This window comes from Halichoerus grypus, chromosome 7, assembly GCF_964656455.1.
Source record: "Halichoerus grypus chromosome 7, mHalGry1.hap1.1, whole genome shotgun sequence".
NCBI lineage: Eukaryota > Metazoa > Chordata > Mammalia > Carnivora > Phocidae > Halichoerus > Halichoerus grypus.
In genome coordinates, this window is record NC_135718.1 from 13,716,422 (window position 1) to 13,743,661 (window position 27,240).

Here is a 27,240-nt window from a genome sequence, read left to right on the forward strand (position 1 = left end):
AGACCTCCTCTTGCTGAAGTCTAAATCCCTCTGCTAATGAGGCATCAGATGGACATCAACCAGCCAAAAAACCACTTCCTGGGAGCCCACTAGAGGCCAGATGATGTGAGGCCAACAAAGGTCCCCACCATCCATGGAAAGAGAGGATGCAGATAGATGGATTCATTCATTTCAATATAATGAGGGATGAATTAGGAAGTGAGATGCAAACACTCTGTGACTTATGGAGGCAGAAGAAAGAGGGATGCTGGGAGACCAAGCAGCCTAGGGTAGCCACATGGAAGAGAACAGCTCAGAAGATGTCCAAGGAGAAGGAAAATAATGGCCAGCTGAGAGCAGATCCATGGTCATAGGTCTGACTGAGGTAAAATTTTCTAGTTCTGGAGGTGGGGGTGGGTGGAAATACAGCAAGGGTTTTTGTTCCTCTAAATGAGCAGTGGTTTTGCTGAGAACACAGGAACTCAAGGTACAGATAAAACAAAATCAAGGTTTAAGGCCACCTCCTGGTCTCCTGAGACCCGGTAGGGTACCTCACCTCAGGCAGGTACTGCGTACACAGACAGTGGAGAAGGGGGATGGTGCTATTCCAGCAGCCAAGGATGAGTCCTTCCAATCCAGGGAGAGTTGGAAGAGCGTCACCCAGGCTGGATTCCTCTGGTGCAGGAGCAGCAGTGTTGGCCGCGGGCAAACTCTTGCACCACAGCGTGCCCTGGAAGGAGACATGGCGCCATGCTTTCTGCCCATGGGTGTGTGTGTATGTGTGTGTGTTTCTGTTTCTCTCTCTTGAGAGAGGACAAGCATGGCGGGTGGGGTGGGCTTCTCGGTCACAATGAACCCACCAATTCTTTTAAAAATAATGAGGAGCCAATTACACTCCTACATTAAACACGGCATTGGTTCCTAAAATCAAATTGCTGTGTTACAATCAAGTTGTACAACCCACTTTATACTCACGACCTACAATCTTAACCTAAGGGAGAGTGTGGGAACTGAAGAAAGAAAGTCTTAATACAAACAGGTTTGTGGAGAGAAGGCAGGGAGGTGGGGGTGGGGTGTACAAACCAGACCTCCAAAGCTTGTTTGCTTTATCCAGCCCACATATGCCAGCCTAGGTGGGCACCTCTCAGGTCGGGTCTCCACCTCCGGTCCAGTCAGCTTTGCCCTGGGCAGAGGGCCCTGTGGCCTGCCATCTGCATGGTCAGGCTTATGGGGAAGGGCTGATTCCTTCAGAGAGAGCTGGACCTGCAGACCAAAGAAGAAGATTGAATGTGAGGGCTGTCACTGATCCAAAACCTGCCTAGAGATCACCATTCCCTACTGGGCAGTCACCTGTGTCCTTGATGGGGTGAAGGCAAAGTTGCTTGAACTATATACAGTGCTTAAAAAAAAAAAAAGGAGGTATATTGATCTCTTACATAATAGTCCAAAAGCAAGATTTGCACATTGCTGGGGCAGCCCTGCTCCATCCTGACACTAAGTAGCCGGGGTCTTTCCATCTTTACCCTAGGGCAGCAATTTTCAAATTGTGGTCCCTAGACCAACAGCATGACCATTGTCTGGGAACTTGTTAGAAATGCAAGCTCGTGGGCCCTATCCCAGATCTATAGGTTTCAAAATTCTGGGGGTGGGACACAGCAGTCTGACCAAGCCCCCCGGGGCAATTTCGAAGCACACTGAAGTCTGAGAAGCACTACCCTAGGGCACGTCCTCACCTACACGCTTAAAACTGGCCTCTGAGGCCCACCTCTGTTTTAGTAAAGGGAAGGGAAAGAGGGCATCAGGGCAATCTACTTTCTTTTAAGCCAGTGGGGTGGAAATAACACGCATCACTTTTTTTTTTAAGGTTTTATTAATTAATTAATTTATTTATTTATTTATTTATTTGAGAGGGAGAGGGAGAGAGGAAGAGAGAGCAGGAGCGCAAGTGGGGGGAGGAAGAGGGACAAGCAGATTCTGTGCTGACCGCAGAGCCTGATCCCACGATCCTGAGATCATGACCGGAGCCAAAACCAAGAGTTGGACGCCCAACTAACCGAGCCTCCCAGGCGCCCCCACTTCTATTCACATTCAGTTGATGAGAACTTTGTCACAGCTACATTCAGCCATAAGGTTGGCTAAAAAATGTAACCTCTAACAGGTGGCCATGGCCCAGGAAGATGGGGGTCATTGATTGTGAGGACATAACTGACCGCACCCCCACCAAGGGGCAGAGGGCATCCTGAGACTGTAGCCAGAGACACCGCCCTCACGGACTTGGATGGAGATTCATGTCTCCAAGTCTCTGGCCAGGGCCTTCATAAAATCTCTTGGCAGAGATAACTTCTTCTTATAGTTATCCTGGTTGGTCGCAGGTAGAATGAGGAAAGTCAAAAGATACAATACATGGGAAGTGCTTTGGAAACTTTGAAGTACAGTTATTTTTATTATTCCAGAATGTTGGGGTCTGGAGTTTCCCACACTTCCCATCCTGAAGATTTAGCACACAATAAAAAACTTACAGACACACTGAGAGGAAAATGTGACCATAATCAAGTAGGGAAAGAAGCAGACCCATAGATGATCCAGATGAGAGAGTTAGCAGACAATTAGTTTAACATAGCTTCATATGTTAAAGAAAATAGAAGAAAAGGTTGACAAATGGATGAATGAAAAATTTTAACAATATCTACAAGTTATAAAAGACAATCAAGGGGTGCCTGGGTCACACAGTCAGTTTGGCATCTGCCTTCAGCTCAGGTCATGATCTCAGGGTCCTGGGATCGAGCCCCACATCAGGCTCCCTGCTCAGCAGGCAGTCTGCTTCTCCCTCTCCCTCTCCCTCTGCCCCTCCCCTGTTTGTGCTTGCTCACTCTCTAATAAAATCTTTAAAAAAAGACAATCAAAAGTATATTCTAAATTTAAAATTAAAACATATGAAATTTAAAACTTACTGGATGTCCAGTAAGAAAATATTTTCAAAAGACATATCTGATAAAGGATTGTTATCCACAATCTACGAAGAAGTTTTAAAACTCAATAAGAGGGCGCCTGGGTGGCTCAGTTGGTTAAGCGACTGCCTTCGGCTCAGGTCATGATCCTGGAGTCCCGGGATCGAGTCCCGCATCGGGCTCCCTGCTCAACGGGGAGTCTGCTTCTCCCTCTGACCCTCCCCCCTCTCATGTGCCCTCGCTCTCTCTCTCTCAAATAAATAAATAAAATCTTTAAAAAAAAAAAAAAAGTAAAACTCAATAAGAGCAACCTCATTTTGCAATACATAACATTATCAAATCATACATTATATACCTTAAACTTACACAATGTTACATATCAATTACATCTCAATAAAGTTGTTACCAAACCCTGGAATCAGATTCGTGGGTCTAACGCACTGTAAGCCAATATCTGAGGCATCAGGTTGGAAGCAGAGAAAGTTTTACTATCCGAAGAGTAGCCCAGGGGCGCCTGTGTGGCTCAGTTGGTTGAGCGTCTGACTCTTGGTTTTTGCTCAGGTTGTGTCCAGCTCAGTGGGAAGTCTGCTTTTCTTCCTCTTCCTCTGCCCCTCCCCCTGCTCACGTGCATGTTCTGTTTGAATGCAGCCTTCCTATTAGTAAGAAATTCTTAGTTTCGTTTTATGATCTTACAGTTGTAGGAAACCTGTATTTGTCAAAAGTCCTTTCCACCTCTGAAACTAATAACACACTATATGTTAATTAATTGAATTTAAATAAAATAAATTTTTTAAAAAGTCCTTTCCATGAATCTCTTTGAAGCTGAAACCCATTTTCAAGAGTATCAGAATAAAACAATAACTGTAAATGACAAAGGACTCAAAAATGGCCATGGTTAAAGATCTAATGAGAGTTCATTATAATGCAGGTGACAGGGAAATTCAGTTATTTCTGTGACACACAACATTTTAATAATTAGGATTACACGGAGTAGGAGACCTGGATTTCGTCTCCTCTCAGGAATTCAGCTGGATAGGGATCAAACCATTCTGAACACCTACAAACTCAACAGGAGATCAAAGAAAAGAAGAGCAACAACTCTGAACAGAAAAGCGACCACTTTCTGGAAGGTAGGACGTGCGGAGAAGTGAATCCGAGGCGATATTCGGGAGGATAGACGGCGGGGGAGGGGCCTCCGTCGGCCGCTTCTGGCAAGTGATAGAGCCACGGAGCACAAAATCGGAACTTTTAGAAGTCTGCTCCCCTGAGGGACGTCACTCTGGTGGCGAAGTGGGGGGTGGAACCCTCGCGGGACAGTGTGGTCTCAGGACCCTCGGGGTCACAGAAAGACCGGGGGTGCCTGAGTGCGGCAGAGCTCCCAGGTATCGGAGCAGGGAAGCCGGCTGCAGAGACGGAGCCCAGGCGCGGGCTCTCAGCTCGGAGTTGCTATAAACCGTGATCCGCGGCACAGTCGGGCCACTGCTCCTCCAGCAGGGACCCAACAAGCGGCAGATCCGGGGAGACTCACCTTCTTCCCCCGGGAGGAAAGGTGCGGGAGCGCACCGCAGGGATCTGCTGGGTTTGGAGACTCCACCCGGGGTCGGGTGCCAGATAGAAAGGCGCGGTCACAGGCCGGGTGAGCGCGGAGTGTGGCCGGAGACCGGGGAGACGGGAGTGACTGACTGCTTTTCTCTGGGGGCGCACTGAGGAGCGGGACCCCGAGTTCTGGGCTCCGCCGGGGCGGAGACTGGGAGGCCGCCATTTTCACTCTCCGCCTCCAAAGCTGTACGGAAAGCTTGCAGGGAACAAAAGCTCCGGAGAGCAAACCCGAGCAGATTACTTAGCCCGGACCGGCAAGGGCGGGGCAATTTTGCCTCCGGCAAAGACATTTGGGAACCACGGCAACAGGCCCCTCCCCCAGAAGATCAGCAAGAACACCAGCCAAGACCAAGTTTACCGATCAATGAGAACGGCAGAACTCCAGCGCTAGGGGAACACTGCACATAGAATTCATGGCTTTTTTACCATGATTCTTTAGTCTTTCAAAGTTAATTATTTTTTTTAACTGTCTTTTTTTCTTTTTTCCTTTTTTCTTTTTTTTTGAATTTTTCTTTTTCCCTTTTTCAACCAACATCTTATCAATCCCTTTTTTAAAAAAAAAACATTTTTATTTTTCATTTTTAAAGTCATATTCTATTCCTTCATAGTAGTTACCCGTATTTTTGGCATATATATATATAAGTTGTTCTCTCTTTAAAATCTTGAGATAGTTTCTTCTAACAGATCAAAATATACTCTAAATTTCTAGTGTATGGTTTTTTTCTACTCCCCTGCCTGATCACATTCTCTCCCTTTTTTCTTTTTTTTTTTTTTTTTAATCCTCTTCTTTCTTTTTTCAAACAACTTATCAAATCCTTTTTTAAAATTTTTTATAATTTCCATCTTTACAGTCATATTCCATCCCTTCATCATATCAACCCTTATTTTTGTACATATATAAGTTTTTCTTTCTTTAAAATTTTGGGAGGGACTTTCTTTTAACAGACCAAAATACACCCAAAATCTAGTGTGTGGCACTGATCTATAATCCAGCCTGATCATATTTGATCACATTCTGTTTTTGTTTTGTTGTGTTTTGTTCTGCTTTTGTTTTTATCTTTATCTTTTTCTTTTTTCTTTTTTTCTTTCCTTTTCTTTTTTCTCTCTTTCCCTTTCTTTTCCCACTGCTTCAGGTCTTTTCTGATTTGTTTAGAGTATATTTTCTGGGGACGTTGTTACCCTGCTAGCATTTTGTTCTCTCATTAATCTATTCTCCTCTGCACAAAATGACAAGACGGAAAAAATCACCTCAACAAAAAGAACAAGAGGTAGTACCGACTGCCAGGGACCTACTCAATACGGACATTAGTACGATGTCAGATCTAGAGTTCAGAATCATCACTTTAAAGATACTAGCTGGGCTTGAAAAAAACATGGAAGTTATTAGAGAAACCCTTTCTGGAGAAGTAAAAGAACTAAAATCGAACCAAGTAGAAATCAAAAAGGCTATTAATGAGGTGCAATCAAATATGGGGGCGCTAACTGCTAGGATAAATGAGGCAGAAGAAAGAATCAGTGAGATAGAAGACCAAATGATGGAAAATAAAGAAGCTGAGAAAAAGAGAGATAAACAACTACTGGATCACGAGGGCAGAATTCGAGAGATAAACGATACCATAAGACGAAACAACATTAGAATAATTGGGATCCCAGAAGAAGAAGAAAGAGAGAGAGGTGCAGAAGGTATAATGGAGCAAATTATAGCAGAGAACTTCCCTAATTTGGGGAAGGAAACAGGCATCAAAATCCAGGAAGCACAGAGAACCCCTCTCAAAATCAATAAAAATAGGTCAACACCCCAACATCTAATAGTAAAACTTACGAGTCTCAGAGACAAAGAGAAAATCCTGAAAGCAGCTCGGGAGAAGAGATATGTAACCTACAATGGTAGAAACATTAGATTGGCAACAGACCTATCCACAGAGACCTGGCAGGCCAGAAAGGACTGGCAGGACATATTCAGAGCACTAAATGAGAAAAATATGCAGCCAAGAATACTATATCCAGCTAGGCTGTCATTGAAAATTGAAGGAGAGATAAAAAGCTTCCAGGACAAACAAAAACTAAAGGAATTTGCAAACACGAAACCAGCCCTACAACAAATCTTGAAAGGGGTCCTCTAAGCAAAGAGAGAGCCTAAAAGCAACATAGACCAGAAAGGAACACAAACAATATACAGTAACAGTCACTTTACAGGCAATACAATGGCACTGAACTCCTATCTTTCAATAGTTACCCTGAATGTAAATGGGCTAAATGCCCCAATCAAAAGACACAGGCTATCAGATTGGATTAAAAAACAAGACCCATTGATATGCTGTCTGCAAGAGACTCATTTCAGACCCAAAGACACCCCCAGATTGAAAGTGAGGGGGTGGAAAACCATTTACCATGCTAATGGACACCAAAAGAAAGCTGGGGTGGCAATCCTTATATCAGACAAATTAGATTTTAAACCAAAGACTGTAATAAGAGATGAGGAAGGACACTATATCATACTTAAAGGGTCTATCCAACAAGAAGATCTAACAATTGTAAATATCTATGCCCCTAACATGGGAGCAGCCAATTATATAAGGCAATTAATAACAAAAGCAAAGAAACACATCGACAACAATACAATAATAGTGGGGGACTTTAACACCCCCCTCACTGAAATGGACAGATCGTCTAAGCAAAAGATCAACAAGGAAGTAAAGACTTTAAATGACACACTGGACCAAATGGACTTCACAGACATATTCAGAACAATCCATCCCAAAGCAACGGAATACACATTCTTCTCTAGTGCCCATGGAACATTCTCCAGAATAGATCACATCCTAGGTCATAAATCAGGTCTCAACCGGTACCAGAAGATTGGGATCATCCCCTGCCTATTTTCAGACCACAATGCTTTGAAACTAGAACTCAATCACAAGAGGAAAGTTGGAAAGAACTCAAATACATGGAGGCTAAAGAGCATCCTACTGAAGAATGAATGGGTCAACCAGGAAATTAAAGAAGAATTAAAAAAATTCATGGAAACCAATGAAAATGAAAACACAACTATTCAAAATCTTTGGGATACAGCAAAGGCAGTCCTAAGAGGAAAGTATATAGCAATACAAGCCTTTCTCAAGAAACAAGAAAGGTCTCAAGTACACAACCTAACCCTACACCTAAAGGAGCTGGAGAAAGAACAGCAAATAAAGCCTAAACCCAGCAGGAGAAGAGAAATAATAAAGATCAGAGCAGAAATCAATGAAATAGAAACCAAAAGAACAGTAGAACAGATCAACGAAACTAGGAGCTGGTTCTTTGAAAGAATTAACAAGATTGATAAGCCCCTGGCCAGACTTATCAAAAAGAAAAGAGAAATGACCCAAATCAACAAAATCATGAATGAAAGAGGAGAAATCACAACCAACACCAAAGAAATACAAACAATTATAAGAACATATTATGAGCAACTCTATGCCAACAAATTAGATAATCTGGAAGTAATGGATGCATTCCTAGAGATGTATCAACTACCAAAACTGAACCAGGAAGAAATAGAACACCTGAACAGACCTATAACCACTAAGGAAATAGAAGCAGTCATCAAAAATCTCCCAAAACACAAAAGCCCAGGGCCAGATGGCTTCCCAGGGGAATTCTACCAAACATTTCAAGAAGAATTAATACCTATCCTTCTGAAACTGTTCCAAAAAATAGAAATGGAAGGAAAACTTCCAAACTCATTTTATGAGGCCAGCATTACCTTGATCCCAAAACCAGACAAAGACCCCATCAAAAAGGAGAATTACAGACCAATATCCCTGATGAACATGGATGCAAAAATTCTCACCAAAATACTAGCCAATAGGATCCAACAGTACATTAAAAGGATTATTCACCACGACCAAGTGGGATTTATCCCTGGGCTGCAAGGTTGGTTCAACATCCACAAATCAATCAACGTGATACAATACATTAACAAAAGAAAAAACAAGAATCACATGATCCTCTCAATAGATGCAGAAAAAGCATTTGACAAAGTACAGCATCCTTTCTTGATCAAAACTCTTCAGAGTATAGGGATAGAGGGTACATACCTCAATATCATAAAAGCCATCTATGAAAAACCTACAGCGAATATCATTCTCAATGGGGAAAAACTGAGAGCTTTCCCCCTAAGGTCAGGAACGCGGCAGGGATGTCCACTATCACCACTGCTATTCAACATAGTATTGGAAGTCCTAGCCACAGCAATCAGACAACAAAAAGAAATCAAAGGCATCCAAGTTGGCAAAGAAGAAGTCAAACTCTCACTCTTTGCAGATGATATGATACTTTATGTGGAAAATCCCAAAGACTCCACCCCAAAACTGCTAGAACTCATACAGGAATTCAGTCAAGTGGCAGGATATAAAATCAATGCACAGAAGTCAGTGGCATTCCTATACACCAACAACAAGTCAGAAGAAAGAGAACTTAAGGAGTCGATCCCATTTACAATTGCACCCAAAACCATAAGATACCTAGGAATAAATCTAACCAAAGAGGCAAAGGATCTGTACTCAGAAAACTATAAAATACTCATGAAAGAAATTGAGGAAGACACAAAGAAATGGAAAAACGTTCCATGCTCATGGATTGGAAGAACAAATATTGTGAAGATGTCAATCCTACCTAGAGCAATCTACACATTCAATGCAATCCCCATCAAAATACCATCCACTTTCTTCAAAGAAATGGAACAAATAATCCTAAAATTTGTATGGAACCAGAAAAGACCCCGCATAGCCAGAGGAATGTTGAAAAAGAAAAGCAAAGCTGGCGGCATCACAATTCCAGACTTCCAGCTCTACTACAAAGCTGTCATCATCAAGACAGTATGGTACTGGCACAAAAACAGACACATAGATCAATGGAACAGAATAGAGAGCCCAGAAATGGACCCTCAACTCTATGGTCAACTAATCTTTGACAAAGCAGGAAAGAATGTCCAATGGAAAAAAGACAGTCTCTTCAACAAATGGTGTTGGGAAAATTGGACAGCCACATGCAGAAGAATGAAACTGGACCATTTCCTTACACCACACACAAAAATAGACTCCAAATGGTTGAAAGACCTCAATGTGAGACAGGAGTCCATCAAAATCCTAAAGGAGAACACAGGCAGCAACCTCTTCGACCTCAGCCGCAGCAACTTCTTCCTAGAAACATCGCCAAAGGCAAGGGAAGCAAGGGCAAAAATGAACTATTGGGACTTCATCAAGATAAAAAGCTTTTGCAAAGCAAAGGAAACAGTCAACAAAACCAAAAGACAACTGACAGAATGGGAGAAGATATTTGCAAATGACATATCAGATAAAGGGCTAGTATCCAAAATCTATAAAGAACTCATCAAACTCAACACCAAAAGAACAAAGAATCCAATCAAGAAATGGGCAGAAGACATGAACAGACATTTTTCCAAAGAAGACATCCAAATGGCCAACAGACACATGAAAAAGTGTTCAATATCGCTCGGCATCAGGGAAATCCAAATCAAAACCTCAATGAGATACCACCTCACACCAGTCAGAATGGCTAAAATTAACAAGTCAGGAAACGACAGATGTTGGCGGGGATGCGGAGAAAGGGGAACCCTCCTACACTGTTGGTGGGAATGCAAGCTGGTGCAGCCACTCTGGAAAACAGTATGGAGGTTCCTCAAAAAGTTGAAAATAGAGCTACCATATGATCCAGCAATTGCACTACTGGGTATTTACCCCAAAGATACAAAAGTAGGGACCCGAAAGGCTACGTGCACCCCGATGTTTATAGCAGCAATGTCCACAATAGCCAAACTGTGGAAAGAGCCAAGATGTCCATCAACAGATGAATGGATAAAGAAGATGTGGTATATATATACAATGGAATATTATGCAGCCATCAAAAGGAATAAGATCTTGCCATTTGCAACGACGTGGATGGAACTGGAGGGTATTATGCTGAGCGAAATAAGTCAAACAGAGAAAGACATGTATCATATGACCTCACTGATATGAGGAATTCTTAATCTCAGGAAACAAACTGAGGGTTGCTGGAGTGGGGGGTGGGGTGGGAGGGATGGGGTGACTGGGTGATGGACACTGGGGAGGGTATGTGTTCTGGTAAGCGCTGTGAATTGTGCAAGACTGTTGAATCTCAGATCTGTACCTCTGAAACAAATAATGCAATATATGTTAAGAAAGAAAAAAAGAAGAAGAAGAATGTAGCAGGAGGGGAAGAATGAAGGGGGGGAAATCGGAGGGGGAGAAGAACCATGAGAGACGATGGACTCTGAAAAACAAACTGAGGGTTCTAGAGGGGAGGGGGTTGGGAGGATGGGTTAGCCTGGTGATGGGTATTGAGGAGGGCACGTTCTGCATGGAGCACTGGGTGTTATGCACAAACAATGAATCATGGAACAGTATATCTAAAACTAATGATGTAATGTATGGGGATTAACATAACAATAAAAAAAATTAAAAAAAAAAATAATTAGGATTACAAGTGATGACATTATACTAGGACATATCAAAAGCTTAGGAACTGTATATAATTTCCGGAACAATTATAGCATTCATTCATAACATAAGAAGGTTTATCATCACTTGTCTGACAATGCTTCCCATGTAATTTGACATACAAAATAAAGAAGCCTAATTAGGGGCGCCTGGGTGGCTCAGTCAGTTAAGCAGCTGCCTTCGGCTCAGGTCAGGATCCCAGAGTTCTGGATCAAGCCCCATGTTGGGCTCCCTGCTAGGTGGGGAGCCTACCTCTCCCCCTGCTTGTGCTCTCAATCCCTCTGTCAAATAAATAAAATCTTTAAAAAAAATTTACAAAGTCCATGCCTAAATAGGATCACAGATCATTATACAACTTAATACTTAATTATCTATTTAGTTAAGGTGGTAACCAGATATTCCAAAGGCAAATACAGAGGGTTATATAGTTGTTAGCAAAACTAGCTCTTTTAATACTGAGAAGATTCAACTTTTTTAAGTAATCAAAGACCTGATAAAGACAAAACAGAAACTTTGTTTTCCTAGGCGGGTATCTTTAAAGGTAAAGAAAAACCTTTGTTTACAATTTCTTATTGCTAGAAGGTGGAGGACGGTCAGTAATGTATCCTCCAGATGAAAAGGCAGCTTAAGACCAAAAAATGAAACAAGCCACTCCACACCATTTCCACGGAGCCTTATTCAAGGTGGCCTACTCACAGGAGCCGGTGGTCCAGGCTCTACGCATCTACTCTCCACCCCAGCCCGATCTTAATCCACACTTTTTATAGAGCAAGGGGCATGGTAGTGAGGTCATAGGGTAGTTATCTAAAGTGCTGCCTTCTGCGCACCAGATGATCTCAACTAGTTATCTCAAGTGGAGCAACACTTTAGGGAAGGTCAGAACAAGCTTTCTGGCATTCCAGTCAGGCATACATTAACCTCCATAGGGCCTGGAACACGTAACACTGAGAGAGGCCATTGCACGAGCACGGACAAGATGGAGAGCCAAAGGGGTGCCGGGGTGGCTCAGTCGTTAAGCGTCTGCCTTCGGCTCAGGTCATGATCCCAGGGTCCTGGGATCGAGCCCCACGTCTGGCTCCCTGCTCGGCAGGAAGCCTGCTTCTCCCTCTCCCACTCCCCCTGCTTGTGTTCCTGCTCTCTCTATCTCTCTGTCAAATAAATAAAATCTTTAAAAAAAAAAAAAAAAAAAAAAGGACAGAGAGCCAAAGATGGAGTTGGTGTTGTCAGCTCTCATACACTTGTGAAGAGTAGACCAGTAATCTAAGAAAACTCTGTCATTTTAACAGAGAGAAAGACCAAATTTCAATTTTATACCAGTGTGCTTTTGATATTAAAACTCATAAATTCTAATAATTCTAACTCATAAATTCTAATAAATTCAAAAATGACTTCTCATGCATCCTGCCCATGCATAAAATTCTTTTAAAAAGATTTCCTTCTCATAAGCCTTCCACAACATTCTTTTTACATTTAGATATTGTCCTAAGCTTACCTTCTTTAAATAACCAGTCTCCTTTTAGGACAAAATTATTTTCTTTTCCCTAAATGAAAATACCTCTCCATTCCTCCAATCTTTCTTACCAACAATACATATCCTACTTTCCCTACACACAGAGCTGATTTCCTTATCATTTCCTGCAGTCTCAACTACACTTATTAGAATATTTAACTCTTAGAAACCTCAATCTCCAGTGAAAACTAAGTAGTCACCAACTGCAAAGCATCTGTTATACCAGAATTATTTAGACTGGCAAGTTTATGAATATATTTCATAATTTCTAGAAACGTGTTCTTTTATAGTATAACTTTTTAAACAAAGCATAAAACATGTTTACTAATGGACCCAAGTATCTTTAGTTTCTCTGCAATAGGAAGCCAGAAGCAGATAAACATATATTTAGTAATTATGTTTCAGGACTTTGTCTTATTTGGAAATGATCTAGACATTTAATGGTTATAACTTTTTTTTAAAGATTTTATTTATTTGAGAGAGAGAGAGCGTGCAGAGCGAGAAAGAGAGCAAGAATAGGGGGAAGGGCAGAGGGAGAAACAAACTCCCCAGTGAGCAGGGAGCCTGACGTGATCCTAGGACACTGGGATCATGACCTGAGCCAAAGGCAGACACTTAACTGACTGAGCCACCCAGATGCCCAGGTAATGGATTTAACTTTACTCACCATTTAACTTAGCAAAACTTTAAAGTTCATCTGTTTATCCTCAACAAGTATGTTGAGATAAATTTATGAAAATTTTATGACACTAAACAGCTAACCATTATTCTTAAGTTATCCTTTTTGTTGACAAATTCTGTAACAGGACAGCATGAGCTCATTTGACCTTTGGTAAACCTTGGTAGAATAAAAGTTTTATGTTTGATGCTGATAACTCTAAATACATGTCTGTTTTAATTAAACCAACAAACTTGAATATGCTTTAATATCAAATAGTTTTCCAGACCATGTGAACTTGAAAAACATTTGGGTTAGTTATAATCAGAGTTTTAGAATGCCCAATTTTTACAAGTGCTTGTCTTTAAGCCAATTAAATAGAGCTTTTTACAAATTAATTTTTGCAATACCATCCGAGGTAGAGAAAATATCTCATATGTATAACACATATGGACATATATACACAAACAAGATGCAAACAAAATCTAGCCTTTGTTTTACTAATATTGGTGGAGAAGATATTAAAGGCCCAATTTCCAAATATCTCCCTTTTACAAAATAAATGTAACTATAAGATAGTATTATAACTTGTGGATCCATTAATTGGTCATTTTTTCTCCAGAATCTAATAAATATTATGGCCAAGCAGTGTCACAAAAGAATATCATCTTTTTCTTTTTCATAAATTCATAACTAAAACCAGTTTTGGAATATGCAGCCCAAAGTGTCCAGAACCAAATCAGCATTTCACATGTTTACGAGCAAGATAAATAAACAACACACAAAGACAACAATCAAGGCACTGTGGGAGGAAACATAATTGAATATGGGTAGTTAGACGATTTTTTCCATCTCATAAACTGTGGGGGTCCCTCTTACAGATGCCCAGACACAGATACAGCAGGAACAGTCCCCAAAAGGACCAAAAGCAAATGAGAGGAACAGTCTCTGGTTATGCACACCAGAAACTTACCCTTCAGTTGTAGAATGCCTCCCAGTGGCCAAATAGAGGTTGCTCTCCTCCAACTGTGGTTTGATGCTGAATGCAGCCGATGATGCTGGGGAGCTAGCCAGGAGAACTCCCATGGACTTGATACATGGTCCAAGCAGCTTCGGGGAATCCCCCATGTCACCCCACCGCTCAGGATGGCCCGCCCCTCAGGATGGCCCACCCCTCCTGACTGGCTCACCAAATTGTTACTGAACCCTGAAATAAGATGAGTGTGTTTGATTTGCTGTAAACCAATCTCTGTGTCACTGGGTTTAAAGCAGAGAAAGAAAGCTTTATTATCAGAAGGGTAGCCCAATGAGAAGTCAGGGATCAGCCCCAAATCTGCCTTGTGTTTGTTGAACCTGGGGACAGTTTGTAGGGGCTAGCAAGGTATGTGAGGCTTAGGGCAAAAACTGGATGGGTCTTGAAACCTTCAAGGGGAGGCTGGAAACTTTTGAGACTGTGCCCTGTTTTGGACATCTGGGCTCCATTCACTGTGTTATGTGGTGTCCATAAGTCTGTAAAACAAAGATTATCAAGTAGCCTCTCTCCTTCGTTCCTGTATCTAGTACTGGGGAAAGAAGAGCAAAGAACAAGGTTAATAATTCTTGCAAGGCTGTGGAGAAATGTGCCTATGAGCAGCATATGAGGTTATAAGGGAGAAAAAGCCTAGAGAAGGTTTACATGAATAGAGAAGCATTTACCTGGGTTCAAAGCTGAGGAATGAAAGAAAACAAATTTTTAAAAGATTGTTGTAAAAAGAAAAGTACAACTTGATTTAAAAATGGGCAAAATATCTGAACAGACACTTCAGAGAATATACACAGTTACAAACAGGCACATGAAAAGATGCTCAGCCTCATGTGACATCAGGGAATTGCAAGTTAGAACAACAAGATACAACACACACCTATTACAATGGCCAAAATGTGGAACACCGACAACACCAAACCCTGGTGAGGACGTGGAGCAACAAGAACTCTCATTCGCTGATGGTGGGAATGCAAAACGGTAGAGCCACTTTGGAAGACAGCTTATAAAACTGAACATGCTCTTAACACACAATCCAGCAATTGCTCTCCTTGGTATTTACCCAAAGAAGTTGAAAACATATGTTCACAAAAAACCTGCATGTAGATGTTTATAGCAGCTTTTTTTCATAATATTCAAAACTTGGAAGCAACCAAGATGTCTTTCAGTAAGTGAATGGATAAATAAACTGTGGTACATCCAGACAATGGAATATTATTTGGTGCTAAAAATGAAATGAGCTCTCAAGCCACAAAAACACATAGAAGAGTTTTAAATGCACATTACTAAGTGAAAGAAGCCAATTTGAAAAGGCTACAAACTGTACAATGCCAATTATATGACATTCTAGAAAAGGCAAAACAATGGGGACAGGAAGAGATTCAGCGGTTGCCAGGGGCTAGGAGGCAGAGAGGGATTAATAGGCAGAGCACAGACAATTTTTAAGGCAATGCAATGATTCTGCATGATACTATATTGGTGGATACATGTCATTATACATTTATCAAAATCCATAGAATGTACAACATTAAGAGTGAACTCTAATGTAAACTATGGACTTTGGATGATAACGATGTGTCAACGTAGGCTCATTGATTATAACAAATGTACCACTCTGGTGCAGGATGTTGATAGTAGGGAAGGTTGTGTATGTGTCTGGGCAGGGGGTATATGGGAACTCTCTGAACTTTCTGCTCCATTTTGCTGTGAATCTAAAACTGCCCTAAAGAATGAAGTCTATTTTTTTTAGAAATGTATAGGTTTAACTAAATAGGTTTAACTCAAGACTTGGATACAACAGAAGATAGAATTAATGAACTCAAAGACAATCAATAGGTCCAGTCAAAATGGAATAACAGGGATAAGATATCCTTCTTACCAGAAAAAAAAGACAAATTATATAAAACAATGTTTAAAAAGATGGATATCAGACAACAAAGCACAGTGATCTATGAAGAAAAGAACAAATGAGACAAATGAAAATTAAATAGCAAGATGATAGACTGAAACCTAACCATAACAATATATCATTAAATATATATGGTTTAAACATCCCAATTAAATGGCATAGATTGTCAGATTGGATATAAAAGCAAAGCCTCCCATCCAAGTACTAACCAGGCCCCACCCAGCTTAGCTTCCAAGATCAGACGAGATCGGGCGCGTTCAGGGTGGGATGGCGGTCCTAGTTGCCGTCTATCGGAAACACACTTTAAATAGAAAGACACAAGTAGGTTAGGAGAATGGAGAAAGATATACCATGTTAAACCGGTCAGAAGATAGGGCTGTGGGGTGCCTGGGTGGTGCAGTTGGTTAAGCATCCAACTCTTGGTTTCAGCTCAGGTCCTGATCTCAGGGTCGTGAGATCGAGCCCCGCATGGGACTCCATGCTCAGTGGGGAGCCTCCTTGGGATCCTCTCTCTCTCCCTTTCTTTTTTTTTTTTTTTTAAAGATTTTATTTATTCACTCGACAGAGAGAGACACAGGGAGAGAGGGAATACAGGCAGGGGGAATGGGAGAGGGAGAAGCAGGCTTCCCGCGGAGCAGGGAGCCCGATGCGGGGCTCAATCCCAGGACCCTGGGATCACGACCTGAGCCGAAGGCAGACGCTTAATGACTGAGCCACCCAGGCGTCCCTCTCTCCCTTTCAATGCTCCTCCCGCTGGTGCTTTCTCTCTCTCTAAAATAAATAAACAAATCTTTTTTTAAAAAGAAGAAGAAAAGGCCGTGATGACTATATTACTATCAGATAAAATAGATTTCAGAACAAAGAATACTACCAGAGATAATGAAGGTCATTTTGTAATGATAAATGAGTCAATTAATCAAAAAGACATAACAATCCTAAATGGCTTGCTCCTAATCATAGAGCTTCAAAATACATGAAATAAAAAGTGATAAAATTCAAGGAGAAATGAACAAATCCACAATTATATTTGGAAATGTCAATACCCCTCTCTAAAGAATTGATATAAGTAGGCAAAAAATCAGCAAGAATAGAGTAGACTTGAATGACACTCTCAACCAAAATTGAGTAACTGACATTTATAGAACATTCCCGTGCATGACTGCAGAATATACATTCTTCTCAGATGCACATGGAACATTTATGGGAATCAATCATATCTGAGGTCACAAAACAAGTCTCAATAGATGTAAAGGGATCCAAGTCGTACCAAGTATGTTTTTTGGGCACTGTGGAATTAAATTAAAAATCAGTAACACAAAGATATCTGGAAATCCCAAAATATTCGGAAACTAAATGTAACACACTTCTAACTAGCCCTTCTTCTTTCAAGGAAGAAATCATGAGGGAAATCAGAAAGCATTTTGAACTGAATGAAAATGAAAATAGAACAGATCAGAGAGAGCAGAATGCTGCTAACGCATTGCTTCAGTACTGTAATGAGCAGTTACGGGTTTTAAGTAGAGGAGTCATGGTCAGGATTTTCATTTTTAAAAGATCAGTCTAGCAGTCAGGTTCAGAAGGACAAAAGAGCAAGTAGGGAGTAGGGAACCAAGTACTTTGTCAATGTTTATTGACTGCCTACTCTGTGCTAAGCCCAAAGGTGCTGAAGTAGGAGCAGAGAACAGAGTCCCTGCCCTCAAGAAGCTTACGTTTTAGTGACAGGAGAAAGAGAAATAAATGCATAAATCAGATACTGTTAGGTATTAAGTGACAGTGACTGGGAGGGGGACATAAGGGTGGAGAGGCAGCTTTAGTCCCTCCTCAGAAGTGACATTTGAGCTGACCCCTTACTGGTGGGAAGGAAGTATCTGTGCAAAGGCCCAGGACAAGAGTTTTTGAAGCAAACAGAATGGCAAATGCCAGAGCCCTGAGATGGAAATGAGCTCAGCGTGTCTGAGGCAGAGAAAAACGTGCAGGGAGCTGCGGCCCAGGGAGCAAGCTGACAAATGGAGAATGATGAACAGGTAGCCTGGCCATTAAATGTATTTCAAGTACAACTGGAAATCTCTGGAGAGTTTTGACATGAGGGGTAATGAGGTTGGCTTCCTCTTTAGAAAGATTCCTGTGGCTTGCTGGAGGAAGTGAGGAAACCGGTTATCTAGGCAAGAGACGGTGGGGCCTGGACGAGGGTCACAGAAGAGAAGTATGGAGACATCACTAGAATGCAGGTAGATTTTGGAGGTAAACAGGACTTGCTAGTGGATAAATGGGAGAAGAGAAGGCTTGAGGAGGAGTAAATATGAGGTCTGAAAGAGCATGCAGGAAGTCCAGATGGGAGAAGACTTATACTAGAACAGGAGTGACCGAGATGGAAACAGATGGACTTAAGGTTCTGTATTTCGTTGACTCGAAGATCCACATTCTTTCTCACATTTATGCTTCTCTGAAATCAGGATGTATCCTCCAGGGGTGCCTGGGTGGCTTAGTCGGTTAAGCATCTGCCTTTGACTCAGGTCATGATCCCAGGGTCTTGGGATCCCAGGGCTCCCTCCTCAGCGGAGAGCCTGCTTCTCTCTCTCTCTCTCTCTCTCTCTCTCTGCTGCTCCCCCTGCTTGTGCTCACTCTCTCCCTCTCTCTCTCTGTCAAATGAATAAATAAAATCTTTTTAAAAAACAAGATGTATCCTCCAACCGATAGTATCTTTCGATTACTATCAACCATGGAACAATTATGAGGTAATTGTGTGGTGAAAACATTCCATTGACACATTTTGCTAAGATTTAAAAAGTCCTGGGGCATCTGGGTGGCTCAGTCGGTTGAGCATCTGACTCTTGATTTTGGCTCAGGTCATGATCTCAGGGTCGGGAGATCAAGCCCCGAGTCAGGTTCTGCCCTCAGCATGGAGTCTACCTGAGATTCTCTCTCTCCCCTCTGCCACTCTCCCGACTTGTACACTCTCTCTCTCTCTCAAAAAAAAAAAAAAAGATTAAAAAAGTACCAGCAGCAACACATTTCAGATTTGATAAAATGTGCCTATTGTACTATGTGGTTATATTTGCAGGCCAGCTTGACAGGACAGGATTGAATGAGGGAAGCAAGGAAGAGGAAGATATCAAGTCACAATTCAGGAGGTAGAGGTCCTAATTCTGAGATGGAAGAGTAGTTGGTTTTGAAAGAGAGAGATCAACATCTTGATTTTGTTCAAAGTAAGTTTGGGGTTCCTGCAAGTCATTCAAGTGAGGCTGTCAGGAGGCAGTTGGGTATTCAGTTTGGAGCTCAGAAGACAGAAGGAGGCTGGAGATCCACCGTTGGGTGGATGGTACATGAGGATCATAAAGGACTGAACAAGACTTCCTAATATGTATAGAGCGAGCAGAGAAGATGATCCAGAGACCCACAGAAGCCCCTGAGGCCGGCAGCCAGAGCACCAGGTGGAAAATCATGGGGAAGCCGTCTCAGAAGCCAGGAGGACAACCCAGAGTAGCCAACCCAGTGAAATGTTGCTTATAAGTCAAGAAAGATATTAATACATGTATCAGTACAGAGAAAAATCTGCAGGATTATACACCATTACCAGAGATTGTCTCTGATGGCTGCGAAGCAAGGCACTCTTAATCTTTTTATTTATCTTGGGGCGATGATGCATCCATATAATAGGTGTTTGATAAATGTTAGTTTACCTCCCCTCCCGAGTTTGGCTTTCTGAAAGAAGTCTTCCATTCCAAAGAGACAAAGCCCTCAGAATGAATTTTAGAGATGGAATGAATTTCTGGTATCTCAGCCGACAGGTAGAAAAGATCTTTTTGAACAGAGGCTAGATCCTTTCGACAGCCCAGAGGTCACCCCACAAGACTGAGCCTGCTTACTCACTCGTCTGACCCTCAGAAACTCGGAGTTGCGTGGAAATCTCCATACAAAGATTAGATTCATTCTTCCCTGAGATCTGAATTTTTAATTGTTAGAAATGTCCAGCCATTCAGAAGGTGAGGTTAAAGGTCCAAACACTGAAAAGGATGAATACCCTGTTGTTCATTTCTGAGAATGTTCCTTGAGGTGAATAATTTATGCCACTTATCGATTCCCATTTCTTAAGAGGCCTGGGTTAAAGGAGCCTGACGTTTTCCACCCAGCGCAAGCCCCGCTTCCCCAGAGGCCCATCCGGCAGCAGGATGCTTGCCACCCAGCGCTGCAATCTGAGGGTTCTCTACCAACAAACACCCCACAGTACAAATGCATTTACATCGAGATCATGAATGTCTTGGAGACAACGTAAATATGACACAGAAAAAGTAAATTAAGTATTTCACAGGACCCCAGCCCCTTACCAAGAGGGAACAAATACCCCAGGGGATGGTGGGGAATATAACTGCTTCTTGTCTGTGACACCCCGAGGCACCCACACCCTCAGCTGAGTGACATCACAGGGCCTTCTGATAGACCCAGCCAGCATTATATTTCCCTCTCCATTAAAACTGGGCTTGGCCCTGTGATCTTTGGCCAGTGAAGTGGTGGCTGATGGGAAGAGGCTTTTTAATGTGTTTGCACAGATTGGTTTGATCTCCTGCTATGCATCTTTTTTTTTTCTTAAAGATTTTCTTTATTTATTTGACAAAGAGAGAGAGAGGGAGAGCACAAGTAGGCAGAGAGGCAAGCAGAGGGTGAAGGAGAAGCAGGCTTCACACAGAGCAGGGAGCCCGATGTGGGGCTCGATCCCAGGACTCTGGGATCATGACCTGAGCCGAAGGCAGACACCTAACGACTGAGCCACCCAGGCGCCCCTCCTGCTATGCATCTTAAGAAGAACATTCTCTGGGAGCTATTAATCCCAGACGTGGAGAGCGGACCAGAACCCCCCCACCCCGAGCGAAACCACACCAACCAACCTGCAAACCAGAGACAGATCCTGGATTATAAACAAGGAGGTGCCCATCCTGGAGCGTGTCATCTTCCCTCCTAATGATACATCATTCTAAAGATTCAGTTCATCAAAAAGTTAAACACAGAATTACTATATGCCCCAGAAATTCCACTCCTAGATATATGCTCAAAAGAATTGAAAACAGGGTCTCAAACAAATACCATTCGCTCAGAGCAGCACTATTTACCATCACCGAAAGGTGGAAACAACCCCAATGCCCATCAATGGATGAGTAGATAAATAAAATATGGCTTGTGTATAATGGAGTATTACTGAGCCGTAAGAAGGAAGTGCTGGGACAGGCTACATGTATGAGCCTGAAGGTTTTATGGTAAGTGAAAGAAGCCAGAATGACAGATACCGTATATGATTCCATTCCAATGAAATATCTAGAATAAGTAGTTCCATAGAGGCAGAAAGCAACTTGGTGGTTTCCAGGTGTTGGGGGCGGGGGGTGGGCATGGGGATTGGAGACTAACTATGTGGGTACAGGAGGTTTCTTTTAGGATTATCAAAGTGTTTTGGAGCTAGATGTTTTCATAAATTCCTCCAGGAAGCACTCCAATCGGCAGAGCCCCCTGCTAGATGCTGGAGGGAAGGGGGCATCCTTCAGGGATGGTTAAGACGCCATCATGAATGTACTAAATGCCACTGAATTGTTCATTTTAAAATGGTTGATTTTATGTTATGTAGATCTTACCTCAATAAAAAGAAAAAAGAAATGTTCGCACAAACAGATGTTTAATACCTACAAGTGCCATCTGGGCTTAGTGTCATTTCCCCCTTTAACAAATCCACTCGGGGCACCTGGGGGGCTCAGTCAGTTAAGCATCGGCCTTCAGCTCAGATCATGATCTCAGCGTCCTTGGATCAAGTCCCACATCGGGCTCCCTGCTCAGCAGAGAGTCTGCTTCTCTCTCTCCCTCTGCTGCTCCCCCTACTTATGCTCTCTCGCTCTCTGTCAAATAAATAAATAAAATCTTTAAAAAAAAAAAAAGATTAATGAATCTACTCTGAAGTAGGAGCATACCGGTTCTCAGAAGCTCGCAAATTTTTATCTGCAGCCAATTTTTATCTGGCTGTAAATTTATCTGGCTGTAAATCCAGACTGTCTCCAGGGGCGCCTGGGTGGCTCAGTCGCTGGGCGTTTGCCTTCAGCTCATGTCCTGGTCCCGGGGTCCCGGGGTCCTGGGATCCTGGGATCGAGCCCTGCGTCAGGCTCCCTGTTCAGCGGGAAGCCTGCCTCTCCCTCTCCCGCTCCCCCCGCTTGTGTTCCCGCTCTCGCTGTCTCTCTCTCTGTCAAATAATAAATAAATAAAATCTTTTTTAAAAAAATTAAAAAAAAATAAAGATTGCCTCTAAATTACTGTTTTGAAAAGTATGGAGTTTCCTCAGAAAGTTAAAAACAGAGCTACCCTACAATCCAGCAATTGCACTACTAGGTATTTAACCAAAGGATACAAAAATACAGATTTGAAGGGGCACATGCACCCCAATGTTTATAGTAACATTATCAACAATAGCTAATCTATGGAGAGAGCCCAAATGTCCATCAAGTGAGGAATGGGTAAAGAAGATGTGGTATATATATACAATGGAATATTATGCAGCCATCAAAAAGAATGAAATCTTGCCATTTGCAATGCTATGGATGGAGCTAGAGCGTATTATACTAAGTGAAATAAGTCAGTCGGAGAAAGACAGCATATAATCTCACTCATGTGGAATTTAAGAAACAAAGCAGATGAACATATGGGAAGGGGGAAAAGAAAAAAAAGAGAGAGGGAAACATAAGAGACTCTTAAAGATAGAGAAGAAACTGAGGGTTGATGGAGGGGAGGTGGGGGATGGGTTCGGTGATGGGTATTAAGGAGGGCACTTGTAGGGACGCCTGGGTGGCTCAGTCGTTAAGCGTCTGCCTTCGGCTCGGGTCATGATCCCAGGGTCCTGGGATCGAGCCCCGCATCGGGCTCCCTGCTCCGCGGGAGGCCTGCTTCTCCCTCTCCCACTCCCCCTGCTTGTATTCCCTCTCTCGCTGTGTCTCTCTGTGTCAAATAAATAAATAAAATCTTAAAAAAAAAAAAAAAGGAGGGCACTTCTAATGAGCACTGGGTGTTATATGTAAGCGATGAATCACTGAATTCTAATCCCAAAACCAATATTGCACTGTATGTTAACGAACTAGAATTTAAAGAGGAATTTGAAAAGAAAAAATAAAAATAAAAAATATATATTAAAATAAATAAAGTTTTGAGATAAGGGAAAGGCATTGAGGGGGTGAATGACTAAGGCATCTGATCTGGTTACAGGTATGCGTTCCTTCCAGGCATGAATAAAGCTTTGTGGACCTTCATTATCCAACCCTTTTATAAATCCAAGTTTATAAAGCCTTATGAACTGTTGAATTTCTGATCACCACCCCACAAAATGAGACTCGCTGCCACAAGGGGGCAGTAGTGTCCAGGTAATGGCCTCACCAGCTAAGGAGGAAATTAGTAGAAATCCTGAGTTACAGATTCTTGAGTTTTCATCCTTGAAAGTGGTAGCACATAGCCACGGGTCACTGGACACATCCTCAGCCTTTTAAATACATATGTGTATTGAAGAGAGTATTGTACCTGGAAAAGAATCTTCGGAAAACATGTCCCACAAGGTTATTATACAAACACAGATGCTGCGTTAGGAGATGTTCAGTGACCAGCCCAGGACCACACAGCCAGGCCTGGAACCAGGTCTAGTGTTTTCCTGCCTGGGGCTCTTGGTGCCACCACTTCCTGCTCTCTGGAGCTTTTCCTGAGCGTTCCGTGCAGGTCATGCCCTTCTCAGATCTCCCTGCCAACCCCACTGCTGCCTTCAGGGTCCCGCCCGCTGCTCCCGCCCCATCTCCCCAGCTGCAAGCATTCTCGGAAAAGCCCGGCGCACCTGCAATCAGAGCTGGCAGTCGGAGCGCGGTGACCGGGGACAAGTGTCCACGTGGGGCTGACAAGCTGTCAAACCCACCACCATCTGTCAAGACCTATGAGAAGGCACACGGCATGGGGTAGGCGGTCAGTCAGCCAGCATCAGCCTCAGAGGTGACACCGCAGTTCCCCTTGTGACCTGTCCCGGGGCCCCAGTTCCTCCAGGAAGCACTCCGGTCAGCAAAGTCCCCTGCTAGGGGCTACAGGGAGGGAGGCATCCTTTAAAGATGATCCAGTTGCCATTTCGGTGCTAGAGAAGCTGCCAGGCTGGTGCGGAGGCTGGGACAGGTCTAAGAAAGGCCAGACTAGGGCATGAGCACCAAAGTGGCACAGAGCAGATTTCCAAGTCCTCTGCCCCGGTCACTCATCCCAGGACACCCGAGTATGGCAGCAGGGCCGGACACCTGCAGGAATTCCAATCCCTCAGAGTCCACACGGAGGGGCTACTGATCCTTAGCCCTGTCCCTGAAAGGGTAGAGGGTCCTCCCTCCTATTGCTTCCAACTGCACACCCAGGAGGCCTCGGCGTCACCAACCCCCTGCAAATCCCATAGAGCTGGATTATTTTTGACAGTTGTCACCAGAGGGAGCTCGAAGAACAAGTCTGGATTTTGCTTCCTGGGAGTTTAATGAAGGAAGTGGGAAGGAAAATGCTGTTCTCTGCTTCCAGCAAATCCAGAATCAGTTAAAAACCCCTTGACCCTTCGATTTCACTTCTAATTTGTGAAAAGTACACACGACAGAATGATGCTGCCCTGCAGGTTTAGAATAGCTGTCCTCCTCCGTGAGCTTCCCATAACTATTTCGGAGTCCACTGATCCCCCACAGAAGCCCCGCCTTCCACGCTTCCACCTGAGCCGGGATCCCGCATTATCCCTGCTGATGCACAGCAACCCCCCCCCAACTGCTCTTCCAGCCAGAAAGAAACCCCCACTCTGTCTCCAGCAGTTATAGGAGCCCCAGCCCCACCCCTCAGGCTCCTTCCCCCACTGCCCTGGGCACAGGGGACAACACAGATGTGACAGACGAAAATTAAAGTGGAAATGACTTCCGGCTACTAGATTCCACGTGCCCTTTGTAGCGCACCTCATCTCAGTTTGGGAGAGGGATGCCCCAGTCGGTGTTCCGCTGCTAGCCCAAGTGCTGAGATTTTTCAGGGAAAAGATGCAGCCCCCGTATCCTAGAGCATGACAGATCCCACCTTAGATGGCTTGTTGATTAAAATAGTTGAAATTGGGGCGCCTGGGTGGCTCAGTTGGTTAAGCCTCTGCCTTCGGCTTAGTTCATGATCCCAGGGTCCTGGGATCCAGCCCCGCATCCGGGTCCCTGCTCAGTGGAGAGCCTGCTTCTCCCTCTCCCATTCCCCCAGCTTGTGCTCTCTTGCTCTCTGTCAAATAAATGGATAAAATCTTAAAAAAAAAAAAAAAATAGTTGAAATTCACAAGGTCTCACCCTCATTACCATGTGAGGGTTTCATATCCATTGCTCTTTCCTTCTCAGGAATATTTTGCTCCTGCAGAAATTTCCTTTTTTTATGCATTTGGAGACAGAGCTATAAATAGGGATCTCCCTTGGGCCTGCAGGCCTCTGGTTTTCATGTAAAACTCAGGAGGCAATTTGGGGTGGAGCTGGGGGAGGGAGCAGAGGGAATGGCTCCTGACTTCCAGGTTCCAGGGTTCGGCAGGAATCGCTGTTGTGGACTTGAATGAGGCCAGCGGGCCAGTGGGGACGTGGACTTGTCAACATGGCCTCAGAAGACACCAGGGGAGTTCGTGAGCATTCAGTAGCGGCAGCTGCTCCTGGAGAAGGCTGGAAAGGCTTCCGAAGACAGGTATCTCCTAGGCTTCTCCTGGATGTGGTGACTGCAACCCCCCTCTGGGTTCACCCTTCAGCAGACCCCCCTGGCCTACACTGACAGGTGTCCCCAAGGGGCGCCTTCTGAGTGCGGGCCAACTCAGGTGACAGGACCAACAGGGGGCCGCTGCTGTCTTGCCTCTTATCTCCTGTCCCCAGGCTTCAGGTAACATTGATGTCTCACACCGGAGATGGATGGGTGATGCCCTCTGGGGCGTCTGGGTTCTAGCTCCATGAATGAAGTATGCATTTGACCTCCCTTTTTTCTCATGCTTGGTCAAACACTCAGACTTTCTTTGAGGTGGTGCACACCCAGGATTTTGGTTCAGAGAGGAGAAGACCCTTCAACTGTGGTTTTTACCCACACGTCAGCTGATGCTTCATCTGAAATGGTCTAGCACCTCCATGCTGTTGGCTTTGTGGCCATGGACCCTGCCCTCCCCAGCATCCCCAGCGTCCCCAGCCACCTTGTGTCCTCTGAGTGGTATGCTTTGTTTTGCAAAAAGCTTTCACTTCCGTGGTACTATCCCCATTAGACAGATGAGGAAACGGAGGCTTGCCAGCTTCCAAAGTCTATGGTGAAGCGGGAACCAGATTATAAATCTGCAGAATAGTCCTGAAATCAAACTAATGGTCTTATATAGCCCACGGAAGAGATAAGGCTGATCCAAGACACCTCATGTTGATCAAGTAGCTTTGCCTGAACTGGAGGGTTTGTATAACCACCTGTATTCCAGAGCTTGCATGGCCTGGGGCTGCCACTGGAAGGCTGATGCCCTAAATAATATCTTGTGCAAATAGAATAGAATAGAATAGAATAGAATAGAATAGAGTAAAATAAAACAAAATAAAACAAATAAAATAAAAATAAAATAAAATCTTGTATCCAACCTCACATCTATGGTGGACACCTTTGTTTTTGCCACCCAGCCCCCAGTCTGCTTTCTCCTGATACCTCAGTTTTCCTAAGAGAAATCAGTCTGCATGTTTCACCTGCATCAGAAATGGACATGTAATTCACACTTGACCATTGGGAGCATTGCTTTCTCTTGGCCACAGGGATGGTTTGAGGCATGAGTACATGGCCCAGTCAGAAGCACTGAGGCTCCCACTGTGAGCATTAAGAGATAGGCACTCTCTTTCACAGCGCTTAAATCTGGGAGGATGCAGGCCTGGAGTGTCTGGCAGCAATCTTGTCACCATGAGGAACCCGAAAGACAGCATGTGGCTAGCTGATGATATCACTGGTCTCTGGCTATAATACTGATTTCTGAAATCAGTATTCATCTGGACGTTTTTGGTATGTGGTCCAATAAAGGCCTTTATTTCTTGGGCCAGTTTGAGTTGGCTCAAGTGTCCTACCC

General features: G+C 43.4%; 1 long non-coding RNA gene across 1 annotated transcript; it reads right to left on the bottom strand.

The window, feature by feature from the left end:
* Positions 1–378: 378 nt before the first annotated feature.
* On the bottom strand, positions 379–4,739 carry LOC144382537 (uncharacterized). Its single transcript, XR_013449605.1, has 3 exons — positions 4,456–4,739; positions 1,068–1,242; positions 379–709 (listed from the first exon to the last, which is right to left on the bottom strand). It is a non-coding gene; the product is annotated as an uncharacterized LOC144382537 (long non-coding RNA).
* Positions 4,740–27,240: the final 22,501 nt, after the last annotated feature.